Genomic DNA, 16,736 nt, shown 5'->3' on the forward strand with positions numbered 1-16,736 from the left:
AATACAAAAATCTTAAAAACTAGTTCTTTTATTCCATCTTTTCTTGCTCTATCACATGAAATGCTCCCTAAATTACTCTGAGGTTAAATCACGACAAGATTATTTATTTTTTTTAAAATTAGGTTTTATGAATAAAACTGTTGTTTTCATTCAGGTTATTTCCAAGCTAGACAGTTTTTTTTTCCTTTGGTAAATATCACCATTTTAGCACAAGGTGTATAATGTACACTTCTCACATCTTTTAGCCGTGGGGGTGCATTTGATGAATAGAGTGGTCATTATTAGTAAACTGAAATGTAAAGTCTCATGTTGCGTTCCCGTCTTCTGTTGCTGAACACACGCCTCACTGAGAGCCACCCCGTCCCGCCGCCGCCACACTTGTCAACAGACTCATTAATTCATTACCAAAGGTGCAGATAGGACTTTTGTAAAAAGAAATAAAGAAAAACTGCAGCAGCTAAACTCAAGAATTTAAACCCTCACGTAAAAGTAGGGTTATGTGACACTGCAGCAAGTAGAGAGGATAAGTTTTGTTACAAAATACAATTAATTGAGCCTTTTTATGACGTTTTGCACCAAAGAGACGTTGCTGTTGCTTAAGTAACCACAATGATCATAGAGATTGCAATTTTTGATTTTAATTTGTCATGTCTATGTGCCATTTAAAGAGAAATGTACATTTTTAACAGCTTTAGATTTAAGGTTTATTTTCATTAGAAACAGACTTGCACTTGCATAATCAAAGTCGAGTCAGAGGTAAGACTTTATTACCATTATTAAAGAATGAGATGGACAGAAACGTCCCTCTGGGCATCCTAGTTTAAACGCTGCCAACCTCAGCAAAACCTGTCAGGAATCCAGCTACTGCTGCTGGTGATACCATGTCTAATTTTTACATAGTTAAGGGGAATCTACTGCTATAAAAATTGACTTTTTTCTTTTCTCAAAGTGCAATAACTATGAGGGTAATACGGCTATTGAAAACCGATCGTCCAGTTGTCCCATGTTGGGTTTAAAACACAAGTACTGACCACCAGGCAGATTGTAAAAGATAAATATAATTCAGAGTTGTTGGCGTACTTTAGAAGTAAAACCTCTGACAAATTCTTTAAAAAGCAAAACATTCAATGTGTAGTAATTTATACGGGTGTAAATTCTGTGCCAACTTTCAGTCTTCATTTCAAATACAATACACCAATTACTCGGCTGATTTTGTGCTTGGCCAGTCGAAAACTAAAACAAATGCATCATGTCTAAGCACTAGATATGCACCGTCTGGAACACCAGCATAGACGAAGTGTGAGTGAAGACGACTCGGGTCCAACAGGGATATACTTGCCTTTGTGAATCCGCAGGCTTGGAGTCAAACAACAAACAACAGGCAGACGACACACACGTCTGTCGTTTTTTCCCCCAGTCGTCTATATCCCCATTTCTGTCACAAAAATGCTTCTTCAAGCAAGACTGAATGCAAGCAGAGAAGAAACAATCGTTAAAAAATGTGCGATAAACTTGTCAAAGATTCTAAAGAAAAAGCAGCACCAGTAGGTTCAAACTGTTCAATTTGTTTTAGGAATGCACTTCTTCTACTTACTCTTCTTAAGCCCCCTGATGTTGGTTGCAGGCAGATGTTATCTGTTTAACATAATAACTGCAGCGATTCAACTCCAGTCCAAGCAAAAAGGACGTTTATTGCTGCTGAATTCCTTCCAGACAGCTGCTGGGGGGGGAAGTATGGCTGGCTCTAGCTAATTCTAGATAAGGACACATTTGACAATCTCACAATTAAAATATTAATCCAAATATTCCACAGGGAATTCAAACATACAGACTGATGTTTAAATGTTTAATGATCAGTGACAGGAAGTTGCTTAAGGCTTCAGTACTGTTGCAATAAATGAATGAATGATTTAACAACCTAAAGCATAGTAGTAAATCAGTGCTTTTTCCTCTCAAATATTAGGTTGGACATGTTATTCATTTTATAATTCATCGATCCATCCATCTAATAAATGGATAAATCCAAGAGTAATGTGAGGGCTGGTGCCTATCTCCAGCAGACATTGAACAAGTCGTCAGTCAATCACAGGGCGACACAGGACAAACAATCATGCGTGTGCACGCGCACGCACACACACACACACACACTGATACTTCAGGGCACGTTAGAGAGACTAATTAACTCAGTCATATTTTTGGACTCTGGGAGGAAGCCGGAAGCAATATTCTTTAGTTCTTTTCAGTTTTTTTTCTTTTGTAGAAATACCTCTACTCCACAACTACAAGGATTTTGCTGCACTTGTTCAGTGATGCAGAGACAGAGAGTTCTGTCAGTTTGGGATGTTTTTGAGGAAAAATTTGATTTTATGTTAAAATTGTAAACATTTTGCAAAACAGATTTTATTTAATGAGTGATCAAAAATTAGCTATTAGATCTCTGACTTCTTCATCCTTACATTTTTTGTGAAGCTAAGGTTTCAAATTCCAAGCAAATTAACAGTAAAAAAAGTTTTAAGAACCTATCTGGAACACAGGTTCCTGATTCATACTACAGTGTAGTATGAAAGTTTTATAAAAGTGTGTTCTATACACATTTATTAAAACTGTCACTATGTCCTGACAGTTTTAGAAATAATTATAATAAAAATTATATCCTCTGCCTCTTTCTTGTGGTCTTATTGCCATCAGCAGAAATACACAGCTTCGTCAGAAAAAAAAAACAAAACAAAAAAAAAACAATCACAGCCAGGATGAGGGTCTTGGTATTGTTCACTTTTAAGTATGCACTGATCAATAATGGTCTTCCTAAAATAAAGTATTTTTTCTCAAAAGTGATTTTTTTTTGCCTAGAACATCTTCTGGAAAGAAAGAGGTCGTTACTTTTTGGCAAAAATCTCTTTAGACAAACTTAGAGCATTATTTTAGAAAGATGACAATGTAAAAAAAACATATTTTTTCTTTAATAAACATTACCTCCACCAGCTTTAATTTTAAAAAAGTAAAGCAAACCAAATCTAAAAACATTTACATCCAATATATGAAAAATATATCCATCAACCTTTTGCACGGCAAAAATGAGAAACCGCAAAATAACGTTCCCCTTTAGAGCAAGCGTGGAGCCTCAAGGTTCAAAAGAAGGACGACCTAGTTAAGTGCAGTCATTGTCTCCTGTTTAAGTGGGGTCAAAAGAAAAAAGCAATGTTGAGTCATGAGGAAAAACGGGAAAAAAAGCTCAAATTTTAATCTACCAAACTATCCAATGTCACTCAAACACAAAGGCAGCCTTTATGTGCTGCACTTAAGGTGCTCTCTTCCTCAGACCTCTTCAAATGTACAATTGCTTTAAGTTTAATAAAAACCTCATAAAGAATAGGAGACCCCCCTAACAAAATCTCACTCAGGATCTGACAAAGCACGTTAAGGCATCCGATGCAACAAGGAACAGAAAGCTCTGCAGGCAATGGGAGAAGAGAATATAAATACTAAACAAATAACACTTAATTGAGGTCAGTGTGATTGAATGCTGCAAGGCTAGGATGGCTTTAACATAGGTTCCAGATGGCAGGTTGTTATTTCCCCGTGCCCTGCTAATACTGCAGGATTCAATGCTGGTAACCTGAGTGTCCCCTGGGTCCTCTGGCTCCTCCACCGCACTGAAATCAGGGCTAAGCTTCCTCCGCTCGCTTCTCGGCAGGTTTACTCAACTTTGAAAAGGGGGAGTGTTTGGATATAGGGTTGGAGGAGGGGTGTGTGGAGGTGTAGGCACAGGGTGGGGGGCTGTGCAATGGAACAAAGCATGTTAACACCATTTATGTGTTTAACAAGTTTGGAGACAAGCCGGGTTTTCCTTCCAATCCTCACTGGATGGTGAGTCTTAGTGCTTAACAGCAGGACAGAATGCCCGAGTTACGATTTGCCTCCCCCCCTCCTCCCTGCTGTCTCAGCGAAATTCAGAGAAACACGCTTGTTTTGTCATTTAAATGCCGATGATGCTCGTCAATATCTTTCACTGCCAATTCCTCTGAAAATAAGGAAGAGAACCATAGATCAATGATTCATCTCTGAAACAGTCTTACCAGTCATGCTCTGTTTTCTGCGTGTTAAGATCTGAGTGCCGACACCACTCTGGAGAATTCCCTTAATATTAGTGCTGGTTCTTATCCAAGTTTGGGCTTTTTCTCTCCTCTTTCTCTTGTTTTCTAAAGAAAAATAAAAGAAAGAAAATTGCAAACCAACCGAATTCGAGTAAAATATTTCGAGCTTTTATTTTATTGTTTTGCATTTTTAATGTTTATGACTTTGAGGTGCAAAGGAAACCCAAAATTCACTCTCAGAAAATTAGAATATCACATTCGACCAATCAAAAACAATGTTTTAAGCACGAATGTCAGGCTTCTGAAAAGCATGTACATTTCTATGCACTCTAAAGTTTATTAGGCAGCATCCTCTTGTCTCATCTTCCTCTTTTATTTTAAGTTTTGTAAGGCCCCCCTTGAAAATGAGATTATATATCTCAAGGGGTTATCCTTGAAACAAAAACACCTTAATTCCCCAATTAAACTGTAGAACTTTACTTTCATCTAAAAGCAGGACTCTGGAGTATTGTGCAACGGTCCAGTTCCTTTTCTGCTTACCCAGATGGTATCATCTCTCTGGTTCAGGAATGGCTTGACACTGAGAATGCCACATTTTTAGCCCATGTCTAGTACTGGTCTGTGTGTGTGGTGGATGGTCTGGACTGGATTTTGCTTAAGAACTCAAGTCCTCCCTGTTGATGTTGCATCTTTACCTACCAAAATGTTCTGCTAAAATGCTTGGATATAGAACTCCATGAACAACCAGCTTCTTCAGCAATTACCTTTTGTGGTTTACCCTGCTTGTGAAGGGTGTCGATGACTGTCTTCTGGACACCTGTCCAATCAGCAGGCTTCCCCATGATTGTGTAGCCAACTGACCCAGAGTGAGAGACTGTGTAAAGCAGCACAAAACCTTTGCAGGTGTTTTGAGTTAATTAGCCAATTAGGCTGTGACACCAGGAGTTTCTATTAATGACCTTTGTCACAGTATTCTCATTTTCTGAAACATTGAATTTGGGTTTTCATTATCTGTAAACCATAACTGTGAATATTACAAGAAACAAAGGCTTAGAATATATGACCGGATGTGATTTTTCACTTTCTGAGATGACTGGCAAGAAATATTGCAGTTTTTAAAAAAATGTTCAGACTGGCTACCTGAGCAGGTAGCTCAAATAATTTACAAGTAATGTCAGATGGGCATATGAAGAAGAGTTAAAAAAAAAAGAATAAAAAGAATAAAATATTCTTCAAGATAAACATTTGTTAGAAAACTGCTTTTTGATTTAGTGGATATTAATCCAAATATTTATAATTCACCGACATCTGGTTTTGCCAATTTAAATAATAAATGTTGTTCATACAAAATGACTATAATGATCAACAACTATTATTATACCAGCAGTATGATTTTTTTTGTCTTGCATGGCAGTATCCATATTAACAGCCGAGATAAAGTCAAACTTATTTAATTATTGAAGATTTTTTTTTGTCCTCAATACGAATAACCACATTTTCATGTAAGAGCAACCATTTCTACAGCTACTGTGTTTGAAACAGGGCAGGTTAAGGTTGCTTCCTTATAAGAGTTACTTCCTAATAAAGCAGGCGGCCCTGTGAGAAAAACATCAGACCAGGTAATGTTGACAGAACCAGGCCAGGTCACAATATAAAACTTAATTTGCCTTTTTTTATTTTCTCTCTGGGATCTTTTGTTCCCTTATTTTAATTAAACTTCTTTTGTTTTTTTTTTTGTTTACAACTCAGAACAACTTAAATACGGTTTTCATCAACTAACTGTTTTGTATGTAATTCAAATGCTCCGAAATTAATGAGTTTTGGGAGGGAAAAAAAAAAAAACGCTAGGGAATTTAAAAAACTGTTTAAAAACGGAAAAAGCCGTGACTGTTTGGCATGATTGATGATGATTTAATGTTTTTAATGGCATTTTTTTTTTTAACATCTATGTAATTTAGGTTGCGTTAATGAAAATCTGCCGTAGCCAGTGATTGCTCCCAACACACACAGCACAAGTCCTTGAGCTGATGTTAACAAATAAAAATAAATCACTAAAACAAGACTTATGAGCCTGTCAGCTGACAACAGTAAATAAGTACCTCCATGTGTCCAGCTGCGTACTAAAATACCGCAGTTTCTTTTACCCTGATTTTGTTCAAAGTCAGCACAACGGCAGATCTTTCCAGCCATGATCTAAATCTCATAAGCTCCCTCTGTTCCTGCTCGAATTCAGCTGCATGCAAAGACATTTGGGCACATTAAGGACTCCATGCACGCCTGAAAGGAGCTGGCCCGGGAATACTGGGAGCTTTTTAAAGAACAATACAGGTAACTAATGGCTTTAGTCATACCAGTGTGATTACAGCCTGTGCTGAGCCCAGTGTTAGCTGACAGTTCTAAAACCTCCTCCTGCCTCAGACCCTTTTTTCCCCAGCACATATTTCTGCAACACAGCTCTTCTATGTGGTTGTGAACTTCACATCTTAAAAACAAAGTTTACATTTTGCTCCATCTGCTCCCCATTTGTATATTCTGTTAACGTGTATACTTTAAACGTAATATACCAACTTTTGATCCGTACAGTAGAAGAACATCTGCCACTTAAAAATATAACATTTATTTGCACATTTGTCACAAAATAAAAAACTTATGTGCACTAAATTTTGAGGAACCCTGGTTTCCCTCACCATCAGCTCCTCATAGAGATGTTTAGGCAGGACGCCTTGTGGCAGAGGCTACCCCCTTTCACTTAATTTCCTCAACACATCTGGTACACTTCATTATTTGATGTCTAAAATAGAAGCCATGAGACTGTGGCTTTGTGCAGATGGAAAAAGCAGGCCTTCTAACTGGTAGTTAGGTATGACAAATGGTGTGTTTGATACCAGACCAGAATCAGGATGTTTCCCTGTGGGTAACCAAAGTTTTGATGTCTGAACCAAAACGAGCACAGATTGAAAAATAAAAGTGTGAAACAGAAGCACCACATAGAATGTTGCAAGATAAATGTGCACCATACTGAGGGGTTTTATAACTCGGGCATGACTAACCCTTAAAAGCAGAATTTATTGGCTTGTCTTGAAGGACGCTGTTGTAAACTACGACTTTGCACTAAGGCTGTTGAAATGCAAACTATTGATAAAATGATTTTGATTTCCAAATTAAAAAGAACTAAGTTAACATAGTCATTCAAGCTTGTTGCAATTCGAACCTTTTAAAAAAAAAAAGTGTGTCACCCAGTGGTGGGCACACTTTTGATAATCCGCAAGTAGGGGGGTTCATGTTTAGTGTTTTTGCTAACTTTGAAAACATTTAGCGCAAATTAATTTTTTCGGATGTCACCCTGTTGGTGGTGGCAACATAGTTGAATTTAGCGCTTTATCATTAGCTTCCAATACTATTTTCATGTAATGGTTATGATTAACGTTTATGATTAACTTTTTAGTGAACAGTGTCCAGCACTGGGGTCAGCTATTACAAAGCCCCATTGATTTAACAGTTTACAAAAATAACGAAACTTATTACAAGGGACAGACTGACGACCTGTATGGGGGGGAACCCCGCCTCTCTCCCGAAATGTTCGCTGGAGATGGGCACCAGCACCCCTCCTGACCCCACTAAGGTGTTAGGGTGTACAGAAAATGGATGGATTACAAGGCAGAAAAACACAAGAAAGTGAACAGCAATGGATTGACAGTCACAGAAAACAATGCATTTTAAAAACAGAATGGGGAGGTCTCTTAGGGTGTAATCCACATATGAATGACAGAAATAGAACATACATAATAGGAGCCTTTACAAGATTGTGTACTAACATTTGACAATATTAAAGCAGTGCAGTATAAAGGAGGCAGAAAGTGAAATCTTTTCTAAAATTACCATCGTTTTGGTGTCAGTATAAGATGCTGTCTGATGAAGTAAGTGTAACCTATTATTACGAAACCCAGAGATGAAAGTAAGTGCTTCAAGCTTGGCACTCTGTTATATCTATATTTGTGACTCTTTTTTGCAATAAGCTCAAAGATTGTGGCTGAAAATGGTTTGTTCCAAATTCTTGAACAAGCTTCCACCACTTTAACAAAATTTAGCTTTTTGGGCTCTTGGTAGAAAAGAAAAAATGTGACAAACAAGATAAAAGGATTTCATTTTTTCAACATTGATTTCAGATGAAAAAAAAAAAAGATATTAGGAGCCTCATAAATTTTAGGGAAATTTGTTAAAGAGGGTAAGAAATCTTGAAACAACTCCCTGTGGATCCAACGTAACAAAGACAAACATTTACTGACTCAATTGAATTCAATTTAGTTTATTTAGGTAGTGCAAATTCACAAACACATCTCAACGCACCACAAATAAAGTCATTTCAATCCAATCCAACCATACAGATTAAAATACTTCCATTTCAACTGGTCCCAGTGATCACATAATGCAGTTAGACTGCATTGAATCACAAACTTGCAGCATTCACTTCTGGATAAGCATGTAGATATTCACTTGCATTGTGTTGCTGACTTTGCAGCAATCCCTCACAATGAGCATGTATGCAGCAACAGCTTAACGGGAAGAAACCTCCAGCAGAACCAGAGCTGAGCCAGGCAATGTTTTCAGGGTTTTTCTGCCACACACAAGAAAAGTTACTTTAGTGGCTTCATCCTGGAGAGAAACACAGCTAAGCATTTAAGCTCTGAGCCAGTATTTAAGTCTGCAGGATGAAAGACAGGACATTTAGTTACAGCAAAAGCTCAACCGACATCTTGGTCAAGGTTAAAGGCTGAAAGATGGGGCCAAGTGCATCACCTATAGAAAGAGAACATCAAGTCGTACCTCCAATCTGTACTATTCTGCCTTGTCCAATGTCCCTCATGTGCCAATGTTCTTAAACCATTGCTTTTATTAGAAGTATGTTAGTGTAGCTTTGTCTATTTAATTCTCATATACTATTTAATTCCACTGTCTATTATTTGAAAACTTCAGATTATGCTCTAGACCAATTTATTTGGCTTGTTTTCCTATGTGGGGCTAATTGATAGATCAGGAACCCTGATCAAACCCTGTTGGAAGAAACTATTTGCTGATGTTTTAAAACCACATCTCCTAACAGCAGACCATGAGTGGAAAACAGAAACCACCTCAAATCCTTTGTTGTCAAGTGAATACAAAATGTGGGCAAGAAATGACACATGGCTGGAACCAAATATCCTTTGGTAGACGACACCCTTTTCCTTGGCTCACGCTTCATGTCTGTCATAGTTACTGCAGTGTTTTCTGAGGCTACAGGCTTTTGTTTTCAGAACGAACCTTTCAGAAATAACCTAAAACTAATTTTCCAAGATCAATAGTCTCTTTACAAGAACATCATACATAAAAAAAATAATCAGAAATTTCCTTAGCCTTCATTGGTTGCCGTCATTGGCATACTTTTGTTAATAGGAGAAAGATGCACGGAGGAAAACAAGAATCAGCTTTAGGGAAAAGGTGACAAGATTTTTCCTTCTGTTCAAAACCTGTGACTATTTTTCAGGGGAAAACCCCAGTGATGGAATGAAAACTCACCTTGCTGTAAAATAAGCCCAGAGTGGAAGGAAATCCTTTTCACCAAGTTGTCATTTTACACAACAATGCATCGAATGAGGAGAAGCCGAGCAGCAGAGACATGAGGCAGTGTGTGGGTGGCACAGTGGGCAAAGGGAGAGAGAAGAGATTTGCCAGAGCTTTTGTTTCTCCTGATTACAATTTTTTTCTCTTCATACTTACAGATTAAAAGAAAAAGTGTGAAAACAAATTCAGGTATCAATTTAGTTACTTTCGTATGTTGAAAGTTATAACAAGCGGGTGTGCATTTCCCCAACACCTGTATAAACCGAGTAGGATTTTGACAACATGCCTCTCAAATGAGCTTCTGTGGAATATATTTTTCAAACAGACCAGCCAATCACCTCTGAAGCAAGTAGTTCTGCTAGAAACTTCTGCAATCCCAACACCTGAACAGGCAGTGGGTTTCACAAGAAATTTCCTCTAAAAAATGAGAACGATCAAAGCGCATCTTACTGGTTTGAACGTGCTATTGCATAAAATATCTGGAACTGTCAATACCTGCAAAGCATAAAACCAGCAAGTCTTAGAAAGCGTATCGAAAATTAACTCAATTTTGTTGATTTTGTTGCATCAGTTTTTTGTAAGGTTACATACAGAATCTAACTGATCTCGCTTGTAGGTCTGCAGAACAAGAGAGGGGGTTCTATTTAGGCATCGTCACTCGATAATCTCGGTAGTCTGCGTGTATTTCTACGTAAAAAATGATTTATGCAGCTTGAAACCAGATGCTTCCGGCTGGAAAAAGCTGTAAGGGCACTTGGGAGAGTCACATCGTTCGAAGTGCATTGAGCAGCTCCGCTGATCTGCAGCGTTAATGCATGCGTGCTGAGGCAACCCCATTACTTATTGAACACCACACGTGGACAACATATCAAAACCAGAGCACTGGATATCTGGAAATGCAAGCTGGCTGTGAAATTAAAAGTATGCTCTCTGATCCAAGAATACATTGCATTATTGTGTAAAAGGTCATATGGTCGCACGCAGGACTGTCAAACTGTTTTCCCTCAGCTGCAGGCACGATTTCTTTTTATTTTGTGCCTTAAAGCCACGTTATCAGAGCCTTGCCAATATGATAAACGGCTATGGGTTTGAACACTCTTTATCTGAAACTGTTACATTAACAAGGGAAGTTGCCTGAGTGATTATACCTTACAGACAGCTAGCAAAACTCTGGTACTCAAACATTCTGAAATTCCTATTTTTAAAACAATTTATGCCTCTTATAGGGCTGGCTAAAAAGAAATAGTGTTTCATAGTAGAGTTTAAGATTTTTTACTACAAATTCACTCTATACATAATTACTCTCATACCCATAAATATAATACAGTACAGTCCATGGTGTGTGATTACTTTCAGTATAAATACAGCTGCTCTGTGAAGGCCTCCAAGGTTTATTTAGGGTGTGTTCACACCCAACACATTTGGTCCGCTTTAAAGGCAGCAGAGTTTGTTTCCCTCGTTGGTCTGGACCTTTTTTGCAGGTGTGAATAGACTCAAGCAAACCTTGGTGCGGACCACACAACCGAACCGTAACCCACTCTTTGAGGGGTCATGCTTACAAATAAACTCTGGTGCTGTTTTCTTCTGGGGTGAATACAGACTGGCCTCGATCCAAATCAACTAAAGAAATGTCTTTTTGGACTTCATGAGTCACTGTCGCTTGCCTTTAAGGCAAAAATTAGCCCTTCCGTGTCGCTAACGCTACTGCTCCGTGTTGTAATTGTACTGAAATTGTAGCTGATCCAACATGTCTTGCTTAGCGATGCTGTTGCCAGCATGTTGTGGGTCAGAACACGCAAACCAACTCCTCTCATTCAAGTGTGTTTTCTCTGAAGTCGATCCAAAATTAGAAATATCCAGTGTTGAATGAGCTGCTGTTTCTGCAGTTGTAATAACTGTTATAACAAATGTATATAACAGAAAGTTTGTTTTTCCGAGTCTGAGCTCTGTCCCACCCCCTTCATTTCTGTTGAATTGCACCAATGATCATCAACCACGTTTGTTTTCAAATTATATTGTGCTTGCAAAAAAGGACAATAAGAAAGCAAACTACACAAAGCGAAAACTAAATTCTGCTTTTGGTCCAGACCAAACAAGCAGAGCAATGGTGTAAATACACCCTAAAGACATTAGTGAACAAGGCACCACCACACAAGTCGGTGAAGTTATGAAAAGAGTTTAAATGGCAGATACAGAAACAACATCCCAAACTCTGAACATGTCCAGCTAACACTGCTCACCCTGAACACATCAACTCTGCTGAGATGTGTTGGTCCTGTGGGGAATCCTTTCCTTAGCAAAAACAAAGAAGCTGATCACAGCTAATGGGAAGATTCGTAGAGGTCAATAAAACACGCTCATGGAAGGAAAAACTGATGGACACTGCAAAAGACTTGAGCCTTGGGTAGCGCGTCACTCTCCAGAAGAAAAATGACACTAAATATACAGCCAGAGCTACAAAGCCAATTTGTGTAGCAGTCCAAGTCTTGACCCAAATCAAATTAGGAATCTATAAGAAAAAAAATTGCTGTTCACAGACACTCTCAATGCAATCTGCGAGAGACTGAAGAATTGGCAGAAACATTTAGTCTCTTGCTGTGCGCAGCTAGAAGAAATATATCCCAAAAGACTTGCAGCTGTAATCGTAGCAAAAAGTGGGTCTAAAAGAAAAACAGTGTTCTAAAACAAAATGTCCCAATTTCTCTTAAGAAAAACACTGAAAATATCCATCCATCCATCGCTCTGCTTTGTGAAGGTTCATCCCATACAATCCAAGTAAAAAAACATTGAAGATTGTGGTTGCAATATAAAAAAAGAGGTATAGAAAATGAATTTGCACAGATACGTTTAAGAATTTATAAGTCGTTTTTTTTTTTCTCAGAATATTGCATGAATCCTCAACGGCTTCCCACTTGTTAAAAAATGATAACCTTCTCTGCGCTCCTCTTTGCAGCTTCATACTCACAATATCAACAAGAGTGGAAGGCATTGTGCGAGAAGGCATCATAAGTGCACAGTATAGACACTAACAAAAGCACACCAGCATGCCAACAGTCCAGACTGTCTGCTGAGGTGTTCATGCATGCAGCCCTCCTCTGGAAAACGTCTAAAAAACCGAAGGCGCTGGAGAACATGTGTGAAAACATCTTAAATTACACTGCTGAAAAGCTTTGTTGACACAGGACATCAACCACCTACAACTGCTGTTATTCATGAAGTCTTAACCTGCGAAATGTCACACCTCTTTAAGAAGAAGAAAAAAAAATCAAAAGGAGAAGAGTTCAGGGTTATCCAACACTGATGTAGAATTTATAGAAATGTGTTCAGCGGTAAAGCTTTTGACGTATATAGCCTTTTAAGTGCATCTGAATGTCTCTGGGGGGGGAAAACTGTCATGTAAGCAGGAAATCTAACACAATCTAAGACGTGCATGTTTTTTTTTTAAGTATGCTATATTTTATACATACTCAGAAAAACGAATGTTTGTATTCTTACAGATCAGTGAAACAATACTTAGTTTTCCCTGAAAAGTAATTCAGTTAAAAGCAACTACATTTAATATTTTAACACTTAAAATTACTAAAACAGCATGGAGAGACTGTAAATCAATTAGTATGACATGTGCGTTCAAACATTTTGGTGCAGTTTGGTGTCATGGCTTTCGCATGTTTTAACATTTCATCTAAGCTATTGATAATACTGTGTTTTCTGTTTTTCAATAACACACGTAAATGTTGATTTTGCAGGGCTGATGGGAGGGCGGAGGGAGGGAAAGCTGGCTGGCCTTTATAAAATAGGCGGATTTTTGAATAAACACAGAGTCGGTGTTCTCGGCTATTACAGATTTAGCAATTTGCATAAATTCTAGAGGAAAACAACAGATTCACCCAAACACAGATTTAAAAACGAAGCAGTTTAAAAAAAAACACTGAGGTCTTCTTAAATTGGCTCCCCCGCGAGCTCTCTGTCATGTCCAACTCAAGCCGGTGAGGTGCAAATTAGTCGACGCTTAGAGAAGCTGCCCTTTCTCTTTTTCCTTCATCGCTTATTTTAACTTTATTCCACAAATACACCTCCCTTCAAAACACACAAACAAAAGCACCGAGATGTGCAATCAGTGCTCTTAAGTGGACAGATGGTTATTTTTCTAAATAGTAAACTTCAAATAAAAACTTACCATTTCTCTTTCACAAACAAAGAAACTGATAATGATGCAAAAAACTCAGAAACTCGATGCAGTTGGTTTGAACCATTGGGGGTTAACATAACCAGAATAAATTACATGGAATTTCTCAGATCAGAGCTTTGCAAAACAAGAAATGCAATTTAGCTACATTCATGTTAAATTGCAGCATGACATGAGCTTGTTCCTGGTATTTTTCCATCATACCAACCTTACAGTTTAAACTCTTTTATTGAGGTACCTGAGAAAGTGCTAAAGTGACCAGAGTTTTTTCCTGCCATATAAAAGGATGGAGCAATTCAGCACTGCCCCTTCCCCACATATTGCTGTGCAATACAGGTCAATTGTGTGATAGAAGCCTGATAGAAAAAGAGAAATTTTCCCATTTAGAAAAATATTTGAGATCAGACAGTCATGGAGCAGACACTAAAGGAGCACCCTTCATCATTTTTATTAAAGTTGCACTGTTTTTTAAGGACAATTTCCAAAGTATGAGCAATTAGATCATGTTTTATAATTTATTTTGATACCATTCAATGTAGTCACTGTCACAGGAGTTACTACTGCACACTTTCACTAAAACGCTAAAAGTGGAGCTATCGTGGTTTAGCTAACTTTTAAACCTATTAGCATACTAAGCTTGACCTAAGTTAATTTTACCAATAAATTCTAAACAAGAAAGTCAGACATTTATATTCATGCTCTCACTTTGAAGCAGGTGAAATCTATTTATGCATCATCTGCATTTCCTTTCCTCATGTTCTCTCTCTCTCTCTTTTTTTTTTTGCAAAGAACTTAATTACAAACCAGAAATAAAACATGGACCTCATGTTTTATTTCCCAAAATAAAACATGGAACAAAATAAAACATGGACCTCAGAGAACAATGTATGACCAGATACAACATCTAAGGGAAATATAGAACATGTCAATTATTATGTCACAATTAAATTTGTGATTAAGGATTGTACTCTTTGAAGGGTAGATTTAATTTAAATTTAAGTTTTCCACTAAATAATGATTTACCATTAGCACAATTACTGTTTCTAACTTTCTAGTTAAGGGTGTCCACCACTTTCCCACACCATAAGAATATCACATCAGCAAATTTAAGTGGAATGATTTGTATGTTTTATGAAGCACGACAGACATTCAGTATATTCCATGTTATGGTCTGCATACATGTACAACCCTTTACAAAACACACAAGTTTGAAATCATAGCTGGTAGCATGTGGCTGTTTCAGTGCAGCACTAAAATGTACATTTTTATTAACTCCTGCACAGTAAGAAACTACGACACACATGCCCATCAGAACAGTCCATGTTTGGGAAGGGAGCCAAGTCAAGATGGGCTACGTGTGCAGCATAATGTATTCACACATTTGATTTTAGCAGAGAAGCACCGGCAGCTCCTTTTTTTTCTCCTAATCCTCCACACTTCACTCTTGAGCTGCCATAAAGCGTCAAAACAAAAGTCAATCCCAGATCCACCATAAAGTAGGGAGATGTGGAGTTGAAACCTGATTTCCATGACATCACCAAGCAATCAGACTGACTGTCATGAACCTATTTGTGAGGATAATAAAAAATCTGCACAGTCTTCAACTGGTCGCACTATATGGGACACAATTCAGCGGTTTGGCTTTATGAATATCTGCCAGTAAAGGATCCACGGGAACTTTCAGCAGAAGGAGAAGAAGCTGCTCTTTCGCTTCATTTTTAATGAGACCACAGCTGTGCTCTCTTGCTGCATGTTTTTTGACCAGGGCATCAGGATTCCCAGTTAACTCCATGAAAACAAAACAGCTTTATCTCCATCCTGACACTCTAAAGGAGGGCATATGTGTGAAAATAAAACATGTTTCCATATGATCCTTTCTCTGCGCTTCGAATGGTATTCTGGTGTACTTAAATGGAACATTAGGAGTAATGTATATATGCATTCCTGCAGCTGGAGCTGCTTGCCTAGACAACTTTTCAAGGTAAATATTCCCTGAGCTCTTAAATATCACAGCGCGACCTGATGTGTTTTTAGCTGTCAAGAGACTCCTTTTTGTAATCCACAAAGAGCTAAAAAAAACAAACTAGAACTGGTAGATTTCATTATTTAATTACGCCGGTCTTCCTTCGTCATTGCTTTGAATTCAATTTATGACAGATCTAAAGCCTTAACCTTAACTCCACATAGACTTCATGTGCAGCAGTCAAGTTTCAGATATGCATTTTCATTACATCAACAGCAACGTTTCTGATGTAAAATAAGGAAATCTAAAATGCTTTGTGAATAAAACATTATTAAAAAAAAAAAAAAAAAAACAGTGGCACACTGCCTACATGTGCTTCACATTTTTCGTTTTATCTGCTTCCTTTGAACTTCAAATTGTAGCATCCTGATTTCAGGCTAAAGGGAATGCGGCAAAAAATTAAATCTAAAACAACATACATGTTTTTGTTCGCTGTTAAACACATTCTCATCCTAATTCTTCAAATAAATTACTTAAGATCAAAGAGTCAATCCATTTAAAAAACAACAGTAATTGTCTTATTATTGGAAAGTTTAATCAAAAATAAATGGCACCATGAGTGCAAGAAGAATATAAAGGTGACTGTAGTGAAGTCATGTCCATAAAAATAAAACTTAATCCTCGGGAAAGGGCAACCACATTATGTTCTTGTGAGAGCAAAGGTGTGGGAATGTCCTACCAGGTTGTTACAGCTCATTAACAACCATCACTGCATGACATGGGGACCGGAGCAAACTGAACAGAAGATCCCTGCGCTCAGATCGCTGGGATCCTTCTCAGGCAAGGATAAATGCAAAAGTTCACTGTAAAGTTTTGGCAGATGGACAAACAGGTG

General features: G+C 37.8%; 1 protein-coding gene across 13 annotated transcripts in view; it reads right to left on the reverse strand.

The window, feature by feature from the left end:
- Positions 1-16,736, reverse strand: part of tenm4 (teneurin transmembrane protein 4) — a 209,133-nt gene that overhangs the window by 174,985 nt on the left and 17,412 nt on the right. For 2 of the 13 annotated variants that reach the window (XM_016660816.1, XM_016660817.1), the window contains exon 2: positions 4,077-4,199. The exons of the other annotated variants lie outside the window; for them this stretch is intronic. The gene's annotated coding sequence lies outside the window, so the exon portion shown is untranslated. The remainder of the gene's footprint in view (positions 1-4,076; positions 4,200-16,736) is intronic. 13 annotated transcript variants of the gene reach the window in all.

The sequence above is a fragment of the Poecilia formosa genome, unplaced genomic scaffold, assembly GCF_000485575.1.
Source record: "Poecilia formosa unplaced genomic scaffold, Poecilia_formosa-5.1.2 Scaffold299, whole genome shotgun sequence".
Lineage (NCBI taxonomy): Eukaryota > Metazoa > Chordata > Actinopteri > Cyprinodontiformes > Poeciliidae > Poecilia > Poecilia formosa.